Raw genomic sequence first — 21,997 nt, 5'->3', positions numbered from 1 at the left:
GTTCCCATTATAATGAGGAAGACAATAGATAAACAACTATGTGCAAACAAGACATAAGTGAGATAAATTAGAGATATAAATAAGAGAGGGGAGGCACTAATATTAAGAGAAAGTGGGAAAGGCTTCTTGCAGAAGGTGGATTTTAGCTAAGACTAGAGAAGAGGAAGAGGATTCTAGACATGGTGCATACCCAGTCAAAATGACTCTAGGAAATGGGACCTCTTATACAGAGAACAGCAGCAGGAAACTCTACAAGTTTTTTCCATTGACCTTGCAGTGACAGAAAGTTCATGGGGGTAGAAAGGCTACACTTAAATGGAAAGATACTTTTGAAGTACAGGAGGAAAAACCCTTTATTACAATTCCTAAGTCCTTATCTCATTTTCTCTAAAATTCAGCTTCTTAAAATTTGAGTCACAACCGCATGTTAGAGGTCATAAAATTATGATTTATTATCAGTACATATTTGATTTGTACATTTATTTTACATACCTATATACTTGGAGTCACATAAAAATTTCTTGGGCAAAAAGGGACCTTAAAGTGAGAAAAGTTTAAGAAGCCCTAAAACACCTTCCAAAACCAGTGACTCTCTCTTACAGGACAAGAACCAGATTTGGAGAGTGCTGCTTGTTTTAGGACTCTTGCTAAGAAAGGAAGAGGAAATTCTACTACTTCATGGGAAAGGTCCTTTACTAGCAACAAGTGGCTATAAAGGGGTCAGTGAAAGAAAATCCCTTGGAGCATAAAACATGATGTCAGGATCCCAAAATAAACTGTTGGGAGTTTTTAAAAACATCAGTGGTTATGAATGGGAAGTTTAGAGAAGTTTGGGGTACTAACCTTAGAGGATGACATCATGGAAGGCAGTTGCCAATCCCTTTCTCATAAAAAGATCCCCTTGATACCATGTTCAGAAGCAGTGAGCCAGTGGACTCACCCAGGATGGTGATTCTTACATTTCTCCTTTTTTAAAACATGGTTTTAGCCCATTTCTCAGAATTTCAATCAATCAGCTAGTGATTATTAAATTCCTACTATGTTCCTAGCAATGTACTGAAAAATGGAATAGAAACACTTTAATTGTTTTAAAGTTGTCACTACTAGCAACTTATATTAGAATAGAAGAGACATGTACTGACATGAAGTATCACTAAATAAATATTTTTTAAAATGCATGTAAATATCAACTGATTAAATTCAAGATAGTCTGGGAAAGGGAAACACTAACACTCCTTAAGGGGACTAAGAAAGACTTCATGCAGGGAGTAGTATTTGAATTTCTTCAAGAAGGAAAAGTGATTTTAGAAAGCAGAGTACAGAAGGAGTGCATTCCAGGCATAGGGGATATCCAGTATAGAATCAGGAGATGAAGTGTTTCACTGGAGGAAAGGTCATATGACTTGATTGCAACATTCAGAGAGGAAGAAAAAATAGGCTAGAAAGATAGGTTGAGTAAATGTTGTGAAGGGATTTAAAAGCTAGGCAGAAGCTAGGCAGAACAGATATAGCGGAAACTGGTCTTTTCCATCACAAGTGTCAAACATATGGCCCACAGGCTGTAGCCTGTTTTGGTGGCCCAAAATATTCTTGAAGATTGTCTAAGCCAGGTTAAAATGTAATTGAGAAATATTTAACAAAATAAATAAATATACAATAAAACACAGATAATATTACATTTTAAAAATAAATCAATATGTGGTCCACATGAATCCCTGTGTACAGGATAATACCCCCGATTATTGTTTTTGTTGTTGTTTTAGTTTGACACCACTATTCTACAAAAAAACCCTCTTAACTCTAGGGCCCTCTTTCTTTTCATTATTCCCTCTTTATGCTGTATATAATTTATATTTATGTATTTGTTTGCTTGTCTCCTCCTTGGGCCTCTTTGTAACTAAACATTTAGGGAAATGTTTGGAACATAGTAGGCATTTAATAATTGTTTATTGACTGACTAGCTGATAATGGACTTTAGGTACTTGTACATCCTACATATAGCAAGAAGTTTGGAGTTGTTTTTTTTTTTTTTTTCCATTATTTTGTTATCATAGTTCTCCCATCATTCAAGGTCAAAACCCGATAGTCATATGCTTGACTTTTCCTTTACTATTCTCCCTTTCACTTCTAATTAGTTGATCTATCTCTCAGTTCTGCCTGTTAAATCTCTCCCCTCCTTTTTTATCCTTACTGCAACTAATCTGATTTAAGATTCATTACCCCTTACTAAATAAATTTGATCATTTCAGCCTTCAATTTTCTTCTCTCTACTCTATCTTTCACACAGCTGTCTGTGTAATCTGAATTGTGGGTAACTCTCATGCCATCACTATTCTATTGAAAAAACCTTTAGGGATTTCCTTTTCCTCTGTAAGGGAAATAGAGATGCCTTTTCCTAATATTCAGAACTCTCCACAATCAGAATGCAACTTCATTTCCAGACTTATCTCCTATTATATATATTCTACATTACAACCTAACTGGATGATTTATTGTTCCTTATTTCCTATCCTGTCCTCTCCCAACTCCATATCCTTGTCTTTGTTTGTGCTATTTCTCCTATACTGAATGGATTCTTTCCACTATTCCGCTCCTATTCTATCTGTTAAAATTTCTATCTTCCTTCCAGTATTGACTCAGATAAAATCTCTTCCACGAAATCTTTGATCCAGCACTTTGAACTCAGTAATTTGGACATTTTCTGTCCACTTATTATATTCTACTTTATATCAGAGTTACTTCTTTCCATGTCTTTCTCTCCAATGAGAATGTAAACTCATTGTAGGCAGCCTGTATCATTTCTTTTTTGTCTGTCTGGCATTATCACTGTTTTACACAAAGGGCATAATCAACATATATTTGGTGAATTTTACTGAATTGTGTATTCTTTTAAGTTTGGAAAATTGTTTAAATATCTATCAGGAATAGGAAAATTTTTCTTTGAGGAAAAAGAGAGGAACATTTCAAAAGGGTGCTGATGTAAACTCCTAAATTTCAGTAAGATCACCCTGATTTCTCAGACCCTGAATGTTTGTGGGGATTTGTCTGAATCTAAAAAGGGAGATTCCCTGATCTGTGTCTTTTGGGAAAATGTTTAAATATGGGGTCTTCTTATTAAATAATAAACAATATACTATCCTCTGAAGATGGAGATGGTCTTTGTGACGTCATCATTGGAGAAAGTTCTTTGATTTTTTTCCCCACCCGTCATGGTAGCTAATTTGTCTGGATCCATCTCTTAGCCAGTATTTGTCCTGATGACATCAGTTTTCCAAGACCTCTAGCTATAAGACATTCTAGTTATAAGACAATTATTTTTTCCCTATGTAATGTTATCTGACTTATGGAGGGAGCAAACTTGTAACCTTTACTTAACTAGTATCACCTTTCAAATAATTGAGCTAATATGGCAGATCTTTACATAACATGAAAAAAAACAAACAATTTCTACTTTAGCAACATTCAAATTCAGATTCAATACTGTTTAATGGCAAACATTTGCTGTTAGGTGATTTAGTTCAAAAACCATCCCATTAAGCAGAAAAAAGTTTGGATACAGATGGGCCCCAGTAAACTAGGACAATTTTGCCTTTCTTTCCCAATGGAAAGAATGCTAGGTTTGGAGTCAGATGATCTCAGTTCAAATTCTGGACAAATCACTTAGTCTCCCTGGGCCTCAGTTTCCTCATTTGTAAAATAATGGAGTTAGGCTAAATGACATTCAAGATCACTTCCAGCTCTAAGTTTATGATCCTATTAGCTCAAACTTGGTGTCAGCTAGATGGGGATTTGCACCAAGAAGATGGGTTTTAATGATTTCATAATCATTTGGCTTGACTTTTACAGGTAAGACAGCCAGAGGCTGAAAAGAATCAAAAACCACTGAGGAGGAAAAGCTTTGATGTAAATGAAATCCTGTTAAAATTTGGAAAGTGGATTGCATGATTTATATCTTAACCACACAGGCCTCATATTATTGCCATTCTGTAATTGGTAGATGATACAACTCTAGGATGTGTGTGTAACATAAAAGACACACAGACACTTTTCTGTATGGAAATGATTCCTGTCCTCACTGCATGTCCAATATTTAAGTGGGTTTAACCATGACTTCTGTTATTTTCACTTTGTTCTTTCTCATCCCAGTTTCTTTTTATGTCAAATTCAATCAATTAAAAAGCCCAAATAAATAGGATTTCCTTTCAGGGCTGTATCAAGATAACTGACATTCACAGTAATGGGCCTGAGGCTCTATATGTTCTTAAAGTATCTTTGGAATCAAAAGAAAATAAACTAAATTATGCTTATTAAAATGTGAGAGTCAAGTATAAGTTATTTCATTTTAATTATATGAGTATCACTAATCTATGTATGATAGATTTTAGCCTCCCAGACTCATGAATACAGTCCCAAGACACAAAGTACATGCAATCTGTATCTTTTTTTTAATGAGAGGACTCACACTGGAGAAATAACAGATCCTTGAAATATTGCATCATATATGGGAACTCTTAGGTAATACAAATATTTGGTTAACCACAATGGTTATACAACTATTCTCTAATCAGCTTCTCAGAGGTGACAATTACTATATACAAGCAAGTGAACATTAACATATGTACAAACATAAACACACAGGTTTAACATTCACACATATAACCCATGTACATATTTGGTGAACTGACAGCATGCAACATCTTCAAAATAATAGAGCTAATTCAGTTTCATTATGACAAATCTCTTAGGAATCTTAATGGTTATAAATACACTGGCCTTATTGAGAAGAAGACTATTTCACACACACATGGCCAAAAATAGTTTGTTCTGTACTGGAATCCCCCTATTTAACTATTCTTCACACACTCCTAGTGGAAAGAGCCCTGAGATTTGGTACCAAAGACCAAGGTTTAATCCCAGCTTTGTAACTCAAGATCCTGCTTCTTACATTTGTGAATTTTTCTGTATGAAAATGACACTCGACTTCACTGCATGTCCAACATATAAGCAGGTTTAACCATGGTTTCTTCTGTTATTCCAAATCATTCTCTATATCTGGACTCCCCTTTCCTCGTGTTTTAAAGTGAAGTTGAATTAAGCGGCCCGGGTAAAAAATAAATAAATAAAAGAAAATCAAGGAGGCAGTTGGTGGGATATGAGAGCTGGCCTTGAAGACAGGATGATCTCAATTTAAATTTAGCCTCAGATATTTACTAGCTGTCTGGCATCTGACATTGGCTATCTGGTTGAATTTGGGTGAGTTACTTTTTCTATCTCAACCTCAGAGTCCTAGGGTGAGGCAGGAATAGATCATCTCTGAGGGCTAGCACGACTCTAAACCTCATGACCTCACAAACCGTGTGTAATATTTGCTTTAGAAGCTTTCAAGGACGCTGTCAGTAACCATAGGATGAAGCTGAAAGAATCTTACATGTTGGAATCTTCTCCTTCACTCACTCATTTTTTGCAAACAGAAAGACCATGATTTTATTTTCTTCAGTTTACCAGTCCACAATGATATTTCTGTCCATGGGCATTAATTGGGAAAACTCAAGTGCAACCTTGTTATTTCATTGGGTGGGATGGTTAAGCATAGCCATGGCCCAATGACAGCTTAATTCCACTGCTCTGTGAATAATTGTAGTTTAAAAAGAAATTGTGGGAGAAATGTGTCTGTGAAATCATTATAAATGTTCAGAACATAATACTTATTGCCACAATCCTTAAAAAATTATTAAATAAATTGGTTCCACCACTGCTGAATGTGTCTGCTGCCTCTATGGCACAGGGCTCCCACTAACACCTACCCCTTCTTCCCTCATCACCAACACCACTACTAAGTTAAGGAAGTAGGTTTATGCCAAAAAAAAGAAAAAAAAGAAAAAAGAAAAAAGAAAAAAAAGAGGCAGCGGTGATACAAATGGAAAGAATGCTGGATTTAGAGTTAGATATTTAAGTTGTTCCATCATTATTCAGTCACGTCTGACTCTTTGTGACCCTGTTTGAGGTTTTTTCCCCACTTTATTTTACAGATGAAGAAACGGACAAAAAGGTTCAAGTGACTTGTCCAGGCAACTAGTATCTGAGGCCACATTTGAATTCAGATCTTCCTAACTGCAGGCATGGTGCTCTATTTCACTCTACCACCTCGAATATAAATTCTAGCTACTATTATGACTTTTAAAATTTTTATTGTTTTTTAAAATTATTTTTATTTAATTATTTTGTATTAAGTAATGCCAAAATTGATAGCTGAGAAATCTATGATCAAGAACTGAATCTGCCTCACTCCATTCTATCTTAGAAGACAAATAAAAGGGTACTTGATTTTTCTTTTATTTATATTCCCCCCCCCAAAAAAAAAAGAGAGAAAAGGGAGGTTCTTTCCCATAAAAGTTTTAGGCACTATGAGTGACTTTGACATTCTCTTCCTTGATCTGAATTTGACAACTTCAGTGCTATAGAAAGGTGCATAGAAAGAACTCATAGAATTTCTGGAGCTGCTTTAATTAGGCTAGAAGGTGGGGGAAATGCTCCACTGAGGTATTGGGATAGGATGGGTTTGTCATCCTGATAAATTACCACCATACAAAAGGCTATATGTTTCATTTTGGAGGAACAGACTTATCCTCTGACACTGAAGCTTTTCCAGCTTTCAGGAAATGATTTTTAATGAGCTGGTTGCAATTGGTGTGTGCTTTACAGGTAAGGAAGCCTTACTTGAGACCTAAAAGTACAGGAAATGATGAACTCAGAATGCAGATGGAAACATGCTTTTTTCGATTTATTTTTCTTGCTTTTGTTTCCTACCTCAGAAAAAGGCTAATGAGGAAATATGTTTTGCATTGCTTCTTATGCCTGATCATATTGTAATTCTTCCCTTCTCAATGAATGGGTAGGGAAAGGGATGGAGAGAAGGAGAAAATTTGGAAATGAAAATAAAAATAATTCTTAAAAAAAAAAAAAGTGAACCATCTGCCAAGGACCGTAATTAAGGATGAGGGAGCATTGATTGGTTTTCCTAGGCTAAATGCAGAGCTGGGATTAAGGGCAAAAAAGAGAGATAGCCATTCAGAGTGCAAGATGAGGGATGGGCGAAACAAGAGACCCATTTTAATTTTTTTTATGAGTGAATTCAGTTTTAACTCATCCTCCTCAAGGATTCTAAATACAGCTGTGAAAAATCAGCTTATCAGAGTGAATGTGACTAGGGTATATTTCTATGAAGAAATTCTGTACTATCAGGATAGTTCTTTAACCCCAATAAATGCCTCCTTTAAGAGGCAAAACTGTATTTTTTTTTTTACTTCACTAGTGGCAGAAGAGGGGCACTGTTTTTTGGATCTTAGAGGCCTCCAGATGCCTTATGCCAGGTCAGGCTCTGTGGCCTAAGATCTTTGATTCTTGGGGGGGGGGGGGGGGGGGAAACAACAAAATTGGCTTGATGCCATCTGGGGGGAATAGCACTGCCCACCCCAGTAGACTCAGTAAGAGCCTGGCAAGCCTGTCCAGCCACTGAGCAAGCCCCAGATGCACCACTCAGAGTTACGTTATTATTACTGTTCATTTGGCCTGTCAAACTGAGCTCTTTTCTGAAACTCAGAATGAGAGAACAAAATTGCTCTCCCTGTATGAGGTTAATAATACCTCCAACCTTAATACTAGTTAATAGCAAGCTGAAGTTGTCACCTCTGGGTTGGGCTGGTAGTTAATTTATTTTAAAATAATTACAGAAGCTATAAAAGGAACTTCCCACCTGGGCTCAGTGGGTTTGTCTCATAGTAACTATGTTAGGTGCTCAAAGATAACCATGTGAAAATCCCTGGATGAAAAGGAAAACCAGAAGGAATTTGCATTGCAGTCAGTCAGACTTCAAGCTGATATGCTACCTCACCCCTCTCCCACTACATTTTATGGGATGACCTAAATGAGAAAGACAGTCCTCTGCCCTCTGAGTACTCCCCCACTCAAGCAAACAGGCTGTGTGTTCTATCTCTGACTGCCAGGGGCATTTGTTTTCTAATCTATTGAAGGATTATCTGTAACTATACTACAGAAAACAAATAAACAGGGAAACTAAATCTAAATTCCATCTAGGAGAAATAGATGGATAGATTGGTCCCTGCCCACTCCATGGAAGTGGGAATAGCCATTTCTGATTAGAAAGAATATATAAATACATACACATAGATGTGTGTATTTATATATATATATATATATGAATGTATGAATGTATGGGGGAGAGACAGACACACAGACAGAAACAGACACACACACAGAGAGGCTCCTAGTACAAGTCAGTCAATAAATATTTGAGTGTGGGTTCTTTACCAGGTACCATGCTAAACACTGGGGATACAAAGATAAGATAGTCCTTGCCCTCAAAGAGCTTATAGTCTAATGGGGAAGGCAACATGCAGACAACTGTGTACAAACAAGCTATATACAGAATAAATTGAATACAATCCTCAGAAGGAAGGCACTAGAATTAACAGAGTTCCCTGTAAAAAGTAGGATTTTAATTGGAACATAGGTGACTTAGGCTAATAGTACAGTATATCTGCCTCAATATCTGACTGGTGGAGTTGCAAGCAGAAATACCTGAATTTAAATTCTGCCTCAGCCACTTTCACTCAGCCTCAGTTTCCTCATCTGCAAATTCAGGATAAAAATAGCACATGTATCATCTGATTGTTGTGAAGATCCTATAAAATAACATGCAAAGTGATGTGCAAACCTTAAAAGTGAATATAAATGCTAGGTTATCACCATCATCCTCATCACCAGTCATCATCCTCATCCTCATCATTATTTAATACTTTTTTCAAGCAAAAAACCCCAAACTGTTCAATTCTTCTCGGTCCTTCTCAAGTAGATATAAATCTCTTAGCATCTTCTCCCTCTTCATCCTAAAGATGTTAGAGAAAATCCTTCCTAAAGAAAAAAAAAAAAACCTATATTGATATAAAATGACTTATCATTGCATCATTTTCCAACTTGGAAGCCAGCGTTTCATGAAGCTAAAAGAACTATTGTAATGAAGTCAGAAGCCTTGGGCTTGAATTCCAGGCTTCCACCTTCCACCTGTGTGCAAAAGCTTTCTACATCTTTGGTTCTCTTTTTCTTTATCTGTAAAAATAGATATTGAGCTAATTGACTTCTAAGTTTCCTTTCAACTCTCAAGTCTATGTGGCAGGGTCCAATTCTCTCATCTGTTTATAGAACTATAGTAGAACAAAAAACAAAACAAAAAAACCTGTGTGGATGCTCACAGTAATAATAGATACTGACTATTCCAGAGATCTTTGTTTGGTTTGAAACTTAATAGAAAACTACACTGACTTGGGGATCTTCTATAAGTCCTTTAAGGTCTTATATAATTATAAATATTATATTATGTTATTATTATATATTAATATTATTAATAATTAATTAATATTAATATATTATATATAAATAAAATTATAAATAAATATAAATAAAATAAGGTCTTATATATATATAAGTCCTTTTTTGCAAAGTATTTGACACATAGATGCTATTATTATCTGCATTTTACAGATGAGGAAACTGAGTACAAATTTGAGTGACTTGCCCAGAGTCACCTAGGTATTGTCTCAGTGTCAGACTGCTTTTAAACTTGGATCTTCAGACTACCAATCTAGTATTCTATCTACTAGTTGCCATCTAGTTGCCAAACTACAAAGGTGAACCAAATTTATTGCTATGCCATTATCTAATCTCTGATTTCACTTTGAGGCAGAAAAAGAAATTGTTCACATCTCAGCTTTCTTCCTCCCTGAATTATATCTAGCCAATGTATGTGCTTTGTCCTATTTTAGAAAGCATCTTCCCAAGTGTCTCTATCCCACACAATCTATTTGTGCCTTGAATATTAGTTTTTGGTATAGAAGATGTAACAGTACAGCTAGGGGTGAAGCTGGCTTTCCAATTTTGCCTAAGAGGAACTTAATAGTCAGAAAAGTTTTACCTTATGTATATTATTCCCTTTTGGAAAATTATCTAATATCACATTAAGGACAAGGCTATTCAGGGAGATGATGTCTACATCAGCATTCCCATAAAACTCCTAATAACATTTCTTTTATGCAGTCAGAAAACAACAATAAAACATTCTGCTGTTCAAACCAGAGCATGACCTATTGTTTCCAAGAGCCCGGAAAGATCCTCTGAAATTCATAATCAGATGGAATCAGATATTTAAAGGAGAATGGGAATCTTGTACCAAACACAGAGTGGTTTATTCCTGATATTTGTATCTAAAAAGTACCATGAACAACGTGGAACTCTTCACCAGCTTTGCTCTCCATCGACTACAACTTCATTAAGAATTCCTTGATCCAATCTAAGGAGCACTTTCTCTCTTCAAATGGATTAGTTTAGAGACAGGGATCTGGGTAGAGACACTTCACATCATAGGAAAATAGCCTGGATTCAGCACAATGGTGGTCCCATACTGTCTGGAAACCATTCCTTCAGTTCAGAGCAAGGAAGGGAACAATGCTATATTCCATGAGAGAGATGGTGAAGTTTAAATTAAGTTGGTTAATTTGAAATTTCCCCTCATTGTTGCCTAGGAGTTGTTATCACCCTCCCTTGGTGTTTGGGAAAATTCTTGGAGACCCCTTGTACTTGACCCCTAAGGAGATTCAGTAAAGCAGACCGAGGTTGGGGGGAAGGGTAGACAACACAAAAAGCTAAAACTTTGAAGAAAACACAAAGGCCTTTTTCTAAAAGGAAAGGATTCTGTTTAATGGAGTTTTTTCAGCTAATTGAATAGCTCAATTTTTTCCCCCCTCAGAATAAGGGGATTGGATGGGGCTGGGGGAGAAAGCAAGGATCAGCCCAATGAATAAGGACCTCCAGTACATTTCATTTGCATTCGTATTTATTTGCTCTTTAAAATAGAAAAGGAATTCTAATTGGCCCCCAAATGTATAGCCAGTAGTATCAGGTCAGGTCTATGTTACCTGTCATGGGAATCTATTTTAACGTGTTCCATCTTTGTTCAAGTGGAATATGAATAAATGGAATGAAAGTATTCAAATGGAATGAATAGGGGGTGGGAAAGGGAAGATGGTGGTCATTTACATATTTGAGTAGGAAAGACACTCAATTATACAACCATGAGAATTTATTAAATGCAACCTATATGCTAGACACTATGCTGAATGTTAGAGATACAAAAGATCAAAATGAAACATTTCTTACCCTCAAGGAATTTAATAATTCATTCAGAAGAAACAATAAGAACAAAGGTCGACAATTATCAAATATACGCAAAGAAAACACAAAATATAACTTTAGGGTGGAGAAAACTATGATCTCTCTGGGAGAGATCAGGAAAGGTCTTGCTATTCTGGGATTCCAAGAAACAGATTCATCAGGATAATAATTCCTATTTATACAGCATTTTCTTCTTGGTAACTCTGTGAGATAGGCAGGGTAAGAATTATTATTAAGTCCTTTTATAGAGGTAACAACTTAGCCTTAAGGAAGTTGAGTAGCCTATTCAGGGACACACAACAAATGATGGCATTTGAACCCAAAGTCTTTTAGTCTTATTGTATCTTGGGATGCCTCATGACAATATTATGATTTTGATTGTTTTCCCTAGAAATGCCATTTGGTCACATTCAGAACAGAAGGATGGGCATCTCCCCCAACCTTCCTGAGCTGACTCTCACTCCATGAAAATTGCTCTAGGCCTTTTGTGGAAGTTCACAAAGCATTTGCAGACAAATCTATTGACTTGAAAGAGGAGGAGAAAAAAAAGTGTTTGCTTGTGATTGTTACACTTGGATTTGTTCCAAGACAAGGGCTGAAAGATAGAAGAATGTTATGGGATGAAAAAGGTCCCTATTTTTTCAACTATCTCAAAATTTTCATATTAGGTCAATGTACTCTCAATTAAAAAAAATGTTATTAAGAAATATCAAAGTAACATTTACTTATTATATCATCAGAATAGACAGATTTATTGAATTCTAGACCCATATGCCTGTCAGTTATAGTATGATTAATGCTCAATTCATTTTATTTTCCAAAATGTGAAATAATAGTTTTGTTTAAATATGTATTTGAAACTGGAAATTTATTTTTTCATAACTTTCCCTAATAAGAAGTTACAAAAGGAGAAGGTAGTAGTAAAGTGATAAACTTAGAGCCAGGAGAAACTTGGATTCAAATCCCATGTGATGCTTAATAACTATGTGATCATAGACCATCATCTTCGAGTCTCAGTTTTCTCATCTGTAACAACAGGGTTTAATAACACCTATAGGATGGGGCAGCTAGGTGGCACAGTGGATAGAGCACCAGTCCTGGAGTCAGGAGGACCTCAAATTTGGCTTCAGAGACTTAACACTTACTAGCTGTGTGACCCTAGATAAGTCATTTAACCCTAATTGCCCTGCAAAAATAAATACATAAAATAAAAATAAAACCTGTAGAGCCTAATCATCTGGGCTGTTATGAGGATCAATTGAGAAAAATGTATCTATAAAGATCTTTGCAAACCTTTAAGGACTATAAAAATAAATGTCAGCTATTATTATTTTGATAACTACTGAATATGATCCATCTTTACTGCTGTTTTACTTAACTGATAAGGGGACTATATTTAATGTATTGTTTGTTGATGTGTGTGTATTTGAGTTTCTCTAGTATAGCAAAACAATCAAGTTCAAAAAAGATTGTTTCGTGTTGTTGGTTGTATTGTATTTATATTGTTTGTATTATACTGTTGCTTGCTAGTTACTCCTTGCAGAAGATCACAAGAGCCATTTTATGATTAAAAAATGAAATGTTTAGGTAATGCTTTTGTTTCTTTCTGGTTTCTATGATTTTCTCTTGGATATCCCCAAAACCTTAGTTTTTAGTTTTAGTCCTTTTCTTTATTCCCTCTGACCAAAGGCCAAACTATAGAGGAAGGAATAGTGTTGGCCTAAACAACTTTCCCTTCATAAAGTAAACTTCGTCCTTGGGTCACTTGTGAGGTTTGAATGATGGTTTTAAAAAATTAAAAATTAAATGCACTATAATTCAGGAAATGATAATCATTTTGAATAGCAGAAGTTAAACAGATTAGCTTACTCCTTATGGCTGGAATAGATGTGGAAAGCAATGCATCCAAATTTGAGAAAGAATAAATAAATGTGTCACAAGCACTATTAAGAAAACACATCTGCACACAATCAGTGGTTAGGATAAACACGCAGTTGTTTTTTCTTTCAGAGAAAGCCATCATGGATAGAGATGACAAATCCAGCTCAGGTCTTTTCAGTTTGTATCATTTTAAGGTCTGGGGGTGGGCAGCTTGCCAACCTCAGTGCATTCCCAGAATCACTCAACAGGCTAAAATCTTCAAAGAAAATAAATACTATATCAATTCTTCTCTCCTGCACAGAAAGAGGTAAATTGGAAGAAGGAAAAGTGAAGTGGGGGTTATCTAGGAGACCTCTGCATCTTGAGGGGAGATTTTTTTTTTCTTGACCCAGCATCTTTCCTTCCCCTTCTAAATTCCCCACACTATACTTTATGGCTTAATAGTGACTGGATTTACCACAACCCTTTATAATTATTGAGCAATATAGTTACTGATTATTGAGAACCATTCCCTTTCTGTCCTTTTAAGGTATTTGCTGAACTCATAGGGTTCTTAGATCCCCTTCCTGATTCAAATCAACAAACATTTATTTCGTGCCAGCTGTGTGCAGAGTACCATGTTACTTGCAGGGGAAGATACTGGGGAAGACAGATTAGAGAGTCTCATGGAATTTTAGACCTCAAAGAAATTAACTCAAATATACAAAGTACTTTGATATTTCTAAGTTTGCCAACATCTGGGGGAGGGAACATGATTCATCTCTTGGGGAAGGAGTATCATGGAAAAGTCTCCATGGAGGCTTTCTCCTAATGTCTGTCCAATTCTTTCCCAAAATCCCAGAAGGGTAAAGGCCAGACTTTCTGGAGAGGAATTTCCATCTCCCTTCTCCCAATGCTCAGGGCAACTGTAACTGTGATCAGAACTGTGATCTCTGTGCAATCACTCCCTTTCCCTATTGCTAGTCACTTGAATTTGGCCCAGCTTTAAGAATACCTGCTGATGACTCCTCAAAACACTTTCCTCATAGCAATTCTGTGGAGTATTAGAAGTGTTATTATCCCATTTCTGAATGAAGAAACTGAAGTTTAGATGGTATAAGGTGATTTTGTATGATGTGTATGTGAGAGCCAGGGTTCAACTACATTATTGAATAGGCAGGACTATATGTAATTCTCTATTAGCTACAATCTGAATTCATGAAAGGATAACTTGGAATAGTTCATTCAATTTAAATCATCACCACCCCTAGTTAACAGATAAAGGGACAGAAAAACAGAGAAATTAAGTAATTTATTCCATCTTCTTTTGGACATGGCATCTAGGTATCAGTGGATAGAGCACTGGGTTTGGAATCAGGAAGATTCATCATTCAGATTACCTGGGCTATCAAGAGGTTAAATATCTTGCTCAAGGTCACATAACCAGTATCTATCAAGGATAGGTTTTGATCCCTTGTTTTCATATCTCATAGGTTAGCTCTCTGGTCATTATCTCAATCTTTCTCTATTTTAAAATTCATATCCTATGGCAGACAGTTTATAACATATAACATTCCTTTCTTTTTCTAATTATAAAATCATAGTTTGCACCAACAGAGGAGAATAGAGAAATAGATAAAAGAAAATAGTTAATACTCAAGACATTATTTCCATTTAGCTTTGGAACGTGTGATTATATTGACATTTGACAGGAGATGGATCTTATTCAAGTATTCACTTTAATTAAAATAAATAAATAAAGCCACATTATGAAGACTTTGTAACCTCCCACCAAGGCTATTGATTGCCAGGACCATATATACCAATCTTCCCCGGAAACACATGAAGACGATATAATCTCAGCAGGGGATAGCAGGAGCAAGAGTATGTATGTCTCTGCTTCTCTGAATCTCTCCGCATCCTTCTTGCCTATGGACTCAAAGCTGGTTATTTTTATTTACTCTCCTCTGGGATTATCCTGTGCCTAACCCACTCAGCACCATGTAGGTGAATCCACAGAAGGGAGACACTGAAGGGAGAGTTAGTGCTTCGGCCTAAGAAAAGATCTAGTAAGAGAACACACCCCTTGCCATCTCAAGGAAAAACTTGTAAAACACAACCTCCTGCCTTAAAATCCAAGCCCCCTTTTACCTCCTGGGTTCATCCTACCAGCTGACATGGTATACATGGCAATTCTCAGAAGGAGAATCCCTAACAGACTTCTCTCTCAAATATTCCCTACTTTGTCCTTCTACTTAGCTACTTCCTATAACCCACTGCATGCTGAAAATATCTCACTTACTTTCAAATGAACTCATGATTTATCCTCTCTCAAACTTTCCCTGGAGCAGGGAAGGAGATAGATTGGATTTCAGAGGACTTGTTTGCATGGGGAATCAATGAATCACAGACAATCATAATGACTCATAGAACCCTGGTGTTGATGAAAATCTCTGCATTCAGAGAGGAATCCTTTCTGAACATCTTCTACAAAATGAGGGGAATGGAATAAAAGACCTGAGATTTCATCTAGCTTTATACTAATGATCCTATTAAGCCCAAATAATAGTCATTCAACCTTCATTTGAAGATCTCCATTAATAGGCTACTTACTACTACCTAAATTAGCCCATTTTACTTTCAGGAATTTCTACAAATTGTTGACTTTTCAACTCTGAATCTATAATCCTAATTATTAGGAAGACTTTTTTTTTTTTCCAGGAATGAAAGGGGTTCAGTTTTCAACAGAGCTTCAACTGAGTATATTATGTGATAATTATTTACTGTCAGCTCATTGTACAGTTATCATTAGTGATGACAACAACCTTTATATAACAGTTTAGAGTCTGCATAATATATTACATGTTATCTTCTTTGATCCTCAATAATCTTGATACTTAGGTGTAATGTTCTTGGTTGGCTTTCTGGAAGTCTTGGGAGCAGCCTTTCTTTCAGTAGATTAATCACCACAAAAATAGTCAGGTGTTAAAGTCCAAATCCTTTATTATTTTCTTCACAGTCTAGTTTCCTTTCTTGGGGCCCGAGTTAGTTTTCTTAAAGGCCTTCTGGAGTCTTGGTTTCAATGGAGAAGCTAAGTAGGAGAGGCCTGGCACTACGGTGAATGAATCTGTTTCTCAGTCCCCCAGGAGAGCCACCAGGAGCCTGACCAAAGATGGAATGAATTTCTGTCCTTGGCTCCGGGAGCTTCAGCTCCCACCTCCAGTCTCTGGCTCTGACTCTGGATGTTTGTCTGAGCTTATATGCTCTCTTATAATTATATTATCATAGATATGAATCTTATAGAACTATATTAAGTACTAAGTACATGTACTGAGCTAGAGAACAATTAATCACCACGCTAAACTAGATAATTATTGTCTTTATCATTTCCACTAACTTAACACCTTGTAAGAATCCTTGTTTCAGAGTTCTGGTCCATAACACTTAGGTGCTATCATAACTTCCATTTTACAAATAAGAAAACTGAAGTAAGCAAGTTAAGTGAATTACCCAATGTCATACAGTTAGCATCTGAGGTTACATTCAAACAGAGGTCTTCCTGACTTCAGATCTAGTATACTGTCCACTATACCACCTAAATGCCTTGGTATTAGTAAAAGATTGCAGAAAATCAGATAGTAATTCTCAAAATTGGCCTTGGAAGTACAAATCATTGGTTTGTAGATAAAATCCAGTTTCAGTATGCTTATTTTATCCTTCTTAATTTCCACTAATAATAATTATTATACATAAACTGAGCATGAATCTGCTGATAAATACTTGTTTTCTCTTATCTAGTTAATATGAGAAACAATAGGAAGAAATATGGATGCTTTTTCTAAGCTTCTAAGGGAATAAAAATAAAAAGGGAGAGATCAATGAAAATTTGTGGGCTGAGTGAAATTTTTATGAGACCAATTGTTTTGGTCTCATAAACTTTGGGAAACTTAACAAATCTTGTTTATGATAGGGATTTTTCCCCCTTTTCTCTGATAAATCTATTTTTTTTTTTAAGAATGTGATTCTGTTAGATTTTTGTTATTTTTTTTCTTTACAATCAAAAAAAGGATAGCAAAATTCTGAGAATACCATTCTTCTGTTGTTGGAATCCTAGTGTTAACTCAACTTGAAACAAGGTACTAAGTGGAACTGAGAGACAATGCTTATGTTCACACCTGTACTCACTGGAGTTCACACGTTTGGAAGATTTCAGGATTTAGTATGAGATATCCGAATTCACACCTCCTTTGAAACTCTCAGGGCCAGAGAGCACTCTGGGAGAAATCCATAATCCCTCTCTCTCAGAAGAGATCCTATATAAGAAACAGACAGAGGCTGTCTTGGGGAGTTGAGCTGAAAACACTGAGAGAAGAGTTCAGCTGAATTAGATTGGAGAAGGAAGTGTCAGTTCAGTTGAGGAGAAGCACTGTCTCGGAGGCACAACCAGATTCAGCACTCTGGGAGATTGAGAGCCAGAAGCCCTCTTTTGGAGGCAAGAGAGATTCATTTCATCTGGAGGCTGAAGAAAGCAGAGGCAAAAGACAAAGCTGCAAGAGCTCTTAGAACCAAGGAGAGAGAGCAGAGGTAGAAGCAAGGGACAATCTGCAAGAGTTCTTGGAACCAAGCAGAGAGATAGGCCTCTGAGCTAACCAGACCCAAGGAAAGAGACAAGATTTGGAAGGAGAAAATAAATGTTTGCATTTTATCAGCTGGCTGCATTTTGAGTGATTATTTACTTGTAACTGAAACTAAGGCTGCCTCCAGAAAACCTCCCCAAGAAACCCTCTCCCAGAGAGAACCATTATATTATATTATTAAGAAGAAAAACATCACATTCTGTCTTTAGTATTCAGCTATTACACAAAAAGGATAGTTAGGTGTTGCAGTAAATATTTTGGGTCTAGAGTCAGGAAGATTCATCTTCCTGTGTTCAAATCTAGCCTTAGGCACTTACTAGCTGTGTGACCCTGAGCAAGTCACATAACCCTGTTTGCCTCAGTTTCATTACTGGAGAAGGAAATGACAAACCATTCCAGTATCATTGCCAAGAAAACTCCAAAACTCATGAAGAGTTGAACACAACTGAAAAACAATTGAACAACAACAAAGTACACAAAAAGGTTTAATTGTCAAAACTAACATACCAGAAAAGCATAAACAGGACTAAAGTGAGCGTGTCTTTTTTAACATATTATAATCTACAGATGCCAATGCATGAGTTACACCCATAGCTTCTAAAATATTATGAGTTTTTGTTATTTTTATTAAAGAATTCTATTAAATGATGATTTTGAAAAACTTATCAAGATGGTTGTTTGGTTATTGATTAGTTAGTGTTTTCAGTAAAATTTTATGTCCATTGACATGGAGAATTCACAGAGTAAAAAATCCTCTATCTGTGCTAATTGAGCCCCTAAGAAGTTGTGACTTGCCAAAAATCACATAGTCAGAATGTGTCTAAGACAGAAGTTGAAGGCAAGTCAGCTGGCTGCCTCCACACCCCTGCATTGCCTCTATCCTCCAAATATCAAAAATGTGCACAAAATAAATGAGAGGGCTTAGACTTGAAAAGTCCCATCTAGCTCTGTTGTGGGTTCTTCATTTTCTTTCTTTCTTTCTTTCTTTCTTTCTTTCTTTCTTTCTTTCTTTCTTTCTTTCTTTCTTTTTTTGAAAATTTTATTTTATTTTATTTTATTAATAGTTTTTTATTTACAAGTTATATGCATGGGTAATTTTATAGCATTGACAATCGCCAAACCTTTTGTTCCACTTATTCCCCTCGTTCCCCCCACTGTCTCCCCCTGATGGCAGCTTGACCAATACATGTTAAATATGTTAAAGTATAACATGTCTTAACAGTTATTTTGCTGTACAGAAAGAATTAGACTTTGAAATAGTGTACTATTAGCCTGTAAAGAAAATCAAAAATGCAGGCGGACAAAAATAGAGGGATTGGGAATTCCATGTAATGGTTCATAGTCATCTCCCAGAGTTCTTTCACTGGGTGTAGCTGGTTCAGTTCATTACTGCTCTATTGGAGCTGATTTGGTTCATCTCATTGTTGAAGATGGCCAGGTCCATCAGAATTGATCATCATATAGTATTGTTGTTGAAGTATATAATGATCTCCTGGTCCTGCTCACTCAGGATCAGTTCATGTAAGTCTCTCCAGGCCTTTCTGAAATCATCCTGCTGGTTATTTCTTACCAGGGTTCTTCATTTTCAAAGAGGACTAATGACATCACAGAGTGATATCTTGACTCATGTGTAAATTGGAATAAAATGAAGCAGTTCCACAAAGGTGTCAGCCTTACTATTTCTTCCAGTCATCAAAATCCAGTGGTAGAACTAGTAATGATTCAGTATGCAGTGGATGACCTTGGGATCTTTAAACTTTAAAAGCTCTAAATATTCTATGATTCTAAGTATATTAGAATATGTATGCATATATATATATATATATACATATACATATACATATGTATATATATGTGTATATATATGCACACACACACACACACACAAACTTTTCAATCAGCTTCTGAATTCCTAGAAATTGTTTAAATTGGCATATAGCAATTAGACATATAATTAGGCATATACTCTTTTATGCATTTATATTTAACATACTCATGATACATTTTTTTTTAAAAATTATAGATGCCAGATACGTATTTTGACAAAAAAGTAGATAAATTTTCATCTATGCCAAAAGTTCATTGGAAAGAAATCAGATTTAAACACATTAAAATAGTGAAATCCAAACTCCTCCTAAAACATTTGAGTTCCTAAGAAAGGACATTTTCCCTGGTCAAAATGCTTTTGATTCATCAGTCTTTCTCTTCAAAAGCAAGTAAAAATTAACCAAAACTGATCTCAAGTGATGTGACAGTTTCCAGTCAACTTATCAAAAATATATTAAACTGAGTTGTAGGCTGTTCTAAAACAATTCTACTCTGTGATATTGTATAGAATACTTCTATTCTGAGAGCTCTGAATGAATGAGGAAATTGAACTTTCTACATCTGATTTCTGGGATTTTAAATAATTGTAGAACAATGAAATTTTATTTGAAATTATTGGCAGGTTCATGTTTAGTGAACTTAATTTTATTTTTCCATGTATTTTTTAAAGGGGAGGAGTAGGAACTGAACTCATGATTTTATTAATATAGGGAATTCCATTTTTCAGTACTGGTTAGCACTTTTCTTGCAACTTAAGAGTTGTAAGGATGTGCTAGAGGTAGTACCTGAATTTGGGTCTTCCTGAGTTGAAAGTCAGTCCTATATTCCTTATGTTGTTGTTATTTAGTCATTTAGTCATTTCCTACTCTTCATGACCCCATTTGGAGTTTTCTTAGCAAAGATACTGTAATGGTTTGCCATTTCCTTCTTCAGCTCATTTTATAAATTTTACATTTTACAGATGAGGAAACTGAGACAAACAGGGTAAAGTGACTTGGCTAGGGTCACACAGTTAATAATTATCTGAGATTGGATCTGAAAGATCATCTGAAAGAAGGCTGGAAGATGAGTCTTCCTGATTCCAAGCCTAGTGCACTACCCTTTACAACACCCTCAATTTCAAAATCAGCCAATCTAGGGACACAGCTTTCTCATTTTAAAAAATTCTTCCTCATTCTCTTCTTCACCATCATGATAATTATAAATCAAACAATATAGTATTTTTGTAGAGTGGAGGAGGGAGAGGAAGAGAAATTAACTTCAGGAAATTGGACTAATGAGTTTGGCTTACTCTTGAAGAAGAGAATCATCTGCTGAATTGTTCATATAGTTGAGGAACACATTTTAGAAGGAAACAGGTTTTATAGAATCAAAGTATTTACTAATTCATATTCTTCTATCTGTTCTTCAATTCAATTCCAATAAGTTTTCCTCAAAAAAAAAAAAAAGAAAAGAAGGAAGGGAGAGAGGGAGGGGGGGAAGGAAGAAAAGAAAGGAGGGAAAAAGAGAGGGAGGGAGGGAAGGAGGAAGAAAAGAAGGAAGCAAGGAGGGAAGGAAGGAAAGGAGGAAGGAAGGAAGGGAGGGAAGGAGGAAGGGAAGAAGGAAAGGAGGAAGGGAGAGAGAGAAGAAGGAAAAATTTTTTTGGTTCATTGTTAACATGCTGTTTGGATTGACACCATGGCTGAAGTTTTAGAAGATTACAATGAAGTCAAAGTGACACAGTGACTAGAGATGCCAAACCTGGAGGCAGGGAAGACTCATCTTCCTGAGTTCAAATCTGACCTTAGACACTTACCAGCTGTGTGACTCTGGGCAAGTTGCTTAACCCTATTTGCCTCAGTTTCCTCATCTATAAAATGAGCTTGAGAAAGAAGTGTAAACTACTAAAGGATTTTTATCAAGTAAACCCCAAATGGAGTAAAAATAATCTGACATGACTCAAAACTCAAAAATATGGTGAAGTCTTCCTAGTTCTGTCCTTTATACTATCAAGGTATACACAAAGGATGTTATAGGTTATTATCTTTGAAAGCTTTCATCCATACTTTCTGTTAAAGCATGAAGAGAGTAGGAAGAGAGCAAGGTTCAGAGAGTAGAAAGTGAGAGAATTCTAAATCTGTGAGTGGAAGGAATATGAGATGCTATTCTCAACTCTAGGTATTCTGACTCCACTGTCAAGATTCTTTGTATCATAGTGCTGTCTCTCTGCTACTCCTGCTAAGGGAATAAAACTGCTATGAGGAAGTTTCAAAGAACAGAGAAATAAGATTGTTAATTTTTTTTCTGGCTATAATTTATGTTAGTAGAAAAGAATAAGAAGTCAATCAAGCCAATTGGGAGCTTTCTGATGTCACTTGAATAGGTCTCATAATTTCTCCATCTATTTCTTGTTCCTTCTGTCTTAATTTTTCACACAATGACCAGATATG

The 21,997-nt window shown here is 35.9% G+C and overlaps 1 protein-coding gene and 1 long non-coding RNA gene across 3 annotated transcripts in view; one reads left to right on the top strand and one right to left on the bottom strand.

The window, feature by feature from the left end:
- LOC116422304 overlaps positions 1–15,525 on the bottom strand; it is a 44,998-nt gene extending 29,473 nt beyond the window's left edge. Inside the window, exon 1 of the long non-coding RNA XR_004232891.1 lies at positions 15,407–15,525. This is a non-coding gene — a long non-coding RNA (uncharacterized LOC116422304). The remainder of the gene's footprint in view (positions 1–15,406) is intronic.
- NHS (NHS actin remodeling regulator) overlaps positions 1–21,997 on the top strand; it is a 449,010-nt gene that overhangs the window by 220,137 nt on the left and 206,876 nt on the right. The window lies entirely within an intron of this gene.

Source organism: Sarcophilus harrisii, chromosome 3 (assembly GCF_902635505.1).
Source record: "Sarcophilus harrisii chromosome 3, mSarHar1.11, whole genome shotgun sequence".
Lineage (NCBI taxonomy): Eukaryota > Metazoa > Chordata > Mammalia > Dasyuromorphia > Dasyuridae > Sarcophilus > Sarcophilus harrisii.
This window is presented reverse-complemented; position numbering and strand designations above follow the sequence as displayed.